The 4,126-nt window shown below is 34.3% G+C and overlaps 1 long non-coding RNA gene across 1 annotated transcript; it reads left to right on the top strand.

The window, feature by feature from the left end:
* The first annotated feature begins 3,477 nt into the window (after positions 1-3,477).
* On the top strand, positions 3,478-4,069 carry LOC109587712 (uncharacterized). The gene is made up of 3 exons (XR_002187752.1): positions 3,478-3,525; positions 3,694-3,770; positions 3,857-4,069. It is a non-coding gene; the product is annotated as an uncharacterized LOC109587712 (long non-coding RNA).
* Positions 4,070-4,126: the final 57 nt, after the last annotated feature.

Genomic DNA, 4,126 nt, shown 5'->3' with positions numbered 1-4,126 from the left:
TGACAGTCCGAAGATTGAGAATTTTGGCCGATCATTGGTATTGTCGGACACCACGCTTTGAGAGCTTATAACTTTCTATGCACTCTTGCTAGAGCTACAAGTTTTGTCACGCAAATAAAGGATAACTATTGCTATAATACTTTGCAGTTTCATGAGATGGCAATGTATAGTTTTCCTAAAACAAGTGTCCGAAAATTGATGGTGTACGATCATTGATAATGTACTCTAGGAATGTAATTATAAAAACATGGATGTATGAGAAACTGATGGAGGAAAATGATAAAAATATATGATATAGCAAATGACAATTGAAGATTAAGTGGGCCCCTGCACCCGAATGTCTCAAGACTTAGCCCTAGACTAAATACTTGAAACAATCCTGATGTCACAATGCAGACAATAACCAGTGGTATTAATCTAATAACAGTCTTAACATCTTCTACCTCTTCCTCTGTGAATGGTCCACCATATTTATCCTTACCCAAGTCTAGTCTTGAAGGAGCCTCTTCCTCCCAGTAGGTCACTACGGTTCTCGGGATACTTGTGCTTCCTGGCATAACACAATACTCTAACTATCAGTTTGACCGGATTAACTGTATTCACAGGAGTAGTCTCAAGATAATGATTGAAGAGACCATGACTAACTAACACTGCAGCAACACAGACAATACTAGCTAGTAACAGATGTAATACTTCAATATTGAGTAGAGAAATTGCAGTAACAATAACAGGTCCCACATTATGCCAGTGTAGTACAGCAGTGAGTTCATCACTTGATGATCCAATGAGCTGATCAATATTGAATGGTAACAGATTGACACGTATAGTGACAAGTGTAATTAACGATAATGTGTATAATGCCAAGAGTAGATATGTATGTGATGGTAGAAGCATTGAGATAATAATAAAAGGGATTAGTAAAATAAATGCAATATATGATCCAACCAGAACAACTTTATATCTGCTCACTAAGAAATCTCCGAAATACCCAGCAAAAAAACAGAGAAGAGTACTCCCAAAGCTACAAAAAATACAAATCCCCAAGGGCAGCAGAAAATAAAACCACAATTATAACTAAGTTTTGACTCAGTGAGATCATCATATCCCAGAATAGTACCAGTAGTGCTCCCTTAGAGTGTATGAACTGAAAACGATACGACGAGGAAGGACAAGAAGAACATCTCCTTCTACTAGTAACTGATGATGAGCTTAATAGTGGAGCATTATCAGACATTATGAAGAGAAAGAAGAGAGTGAGAGCAAAAGAACAGCAAGACTGCATTATAACTTTTATGTGCATTAAGATTTACTTTATATCAGAAAGCATGAGGAATAGATGCAATAAGTCAATACATTGTTTGGCAAACACACTGAATGCATGTTTTACTTTACTTTAAAAACTTAAACTATCATGAGTAATGCATTAAGACAATACATTGTTAGGCAAACACTGACAGCATGTTTTCTTTACTGTAAAAAGGCCAAGGCTATCATGAGAAATAGCATAATACAATAAGTGAATGTGCTGTTAGGCAAACACTAAATTATGACTTAATGGGTATTAACCAATACAAATCTCCATTCTAATCGCGTTATCAGAGGCAAAGGCATGCAATCTATTATGATCCATCATGACACAGTATTGCCGAACTTGTAAAATGAACACTTGCAGTGGTTGATTGTTCCCTTTTGCTCAGTGACTATGCCAAATTTCTGTGGGAGAGCCTAGTCCTGATTACAATTTATATTGTGTATGCACAGTGTATACCTATATTGTAACATAGTTATCATTGTGTAGTGTCTGTATTTTTCTATAGTTTGTACAAAAACAAAAGCAACATGTACTTAGTCATGAATATTATATATTATTTTTCTGATAGATGCGCATAAGCTATGCAGAAATATTATGATCATAATTTTGATAGATTGTCATACAATAAACATACAATATTCATCTGTAGGCTCAGATCTCTCGGCTAGAACTTCCCCTCACCAGAATTTCCCACAAAGCATGCTACATGTACGTGAAGTGACAAGCACTATAATACAGTACATACTATAAATCCATAAAATCATCTGAAATTTTCGATACAATACAGGCACATCTATATGCATCAAAATTAATAATAAAAATGGGAAATGTTCTTGTAGTGATTTTTGACAATTTTCAAAACTGGACTAAGGAAAATAATTGGGTGTAATAAGAATAACAGTATTCACAGTGAAAACATCTAACAAGTTTACTGAGAGGAGCAGATTTTTTCTAAATTTCAAGATGACCCAGACACTCAGAGTTAGAACCTACAAAAACTACTAACACCAAATGAACAAAATAGATACTCACCTACCTCTTCTCTGAGAAGCATTGCAGGTTCAACCGGCTCCCATACTGAAATGGTCACACCTGCTTTAATCTCATCAGTCATCACAGACACCTCCAGCAGAGCATTTCAATGTATCTATTACAAGGAAGGACAACAGTCTCAACTGAATCTACTAATCTACTGAGTCTCACTCTCAACTGAATCTACAATTGAGGAAGACACTTATAGCAGATAATACGGAAGCTGCCTTCATTGTGTAATATGCTGTGTGATTTGATGATACATTTATGCAATAATTTGTGAATTATACAGTGAGACTCACACACTTTCTCCTTCAATTTACTCCATTAATTCATTAATTAATTCATTAACAGTGATTTATCCCTCAGCTAATTTATAATCATTACTATTTAATCAATGTGTTTGATGATTATAAATAAAATTACTGCCATAAAGAAAAAGTTGATATATACTGTGACAGTAATATAGTTATACTGTATGTACACAAGCACAATGCATGAAGAAAATGCAGAACACTATGGCTGCTTATTTATTTCAATTATGACTCTTAGTGAAAGGTACATTACTATAATACTCCTATGCTTTCATTTGGCAGCTGAAATAATAGTTGGTTTAACCATTTAGATACTCCTCCTACCAGGAGGGCATGTATGTACAATGAAAAAGTACATCACACATAAATTCCATACAAAACACTTTCAGTAAACATGTGTATTGCATATAAAATCTATTACATTATTGAGCTGCATATAAATAATGTAATTTCTGTGCCTAAGTGTATACCAATGCTCACTGCATGTCTGAGACGTAGACCAATGGTTATTTAACAATTATTATATTATATATTTGGCATAAGTACATGTATAGTGAATAAAACCAGGTACTAATAATTCTCACAAAAATAAATACAATTGTTGATCATAACATGTAACAAGGATAAAAATAAAAATACAATTAACAGGTACATACACCTATAAGCTCTATCATACATGCATGTACATGTACGCATGCTCAATTGAGTTATTAAAATTAATAATCACTACGGTCACTGAGTCACATGATTCAGATCAACAATAACAAGAAAGAAGGTGAGCATTAGATCATATAGCATGATATCATTTTTCTAATACTATAGACACTCGGAACACTCATGGAAGCCACTGTAGTCTCTAATTTTCATGTAAGTCAATATAAGCAAACAGAAAAACATAAAATTTCTCATCTCTCCTTCTATCAGTCCATATCCTTTTCTCCATCTCCCTTTCTCTTATACTCTCTCTTCCTCTTTCCCTCTCTTCTCCCTCTCCCTCCCTCTCTCCATTTCCCTTTCTTTCTCACATACATGTAGGCATTGTTCAAAGAATTAATAAAAAAAGATGTGCCATCTACTAAAGATGGTGAACCTCATCATGCTTGTGGAGACAAGTAATTAATTGTAATGGCCGCAGTATTAGTGCAATTAGTACCAGTTACAACAACAACATTATATAATTATTTTTCCCATAATTTAGTAAACAAAGTGAAATAGAAGAACATCAAGGTCAAGGTACATGCACTTTACTTAATATTGTTTTAGTTAAGAACAAGTTACATTTATTTTGGTTTGGTATTGGACTCTTGAGGTTATACATTATGTTTACAGGCACTTAAGGTGGATTTACAATATTATGCTAGGCCAACGTACCATCAAATATTAATCGAAAGTGTGGGCTATTTGACCTTTTGACACATGCTTCACGCTGGAGTTGAACCAGATTCAACTACAGCGTCAACGTAACGTC

The sequence above is a fragment of the Amphimedon queenslandica genome, unplaced genomic scaffold, assembly GCF_000090795.2.
Source record: "Amphimedon queenslandica unplaced genomic scaffold, v1.1 AMPQUscaffold_12471, whole genome shotgun sequence".
In the NCBI taxonomy this organism is placed as follows: domain Eukaryota; kingdom Metazoa; phylum Porifera; class Demospongiae; order Haplosclerida; family Niphatidae; genus Amphimedon; species Amphimedon queenslandica.
This window is presented reverse-complemented; position numbering and strand designations above follow the sequence as displayed.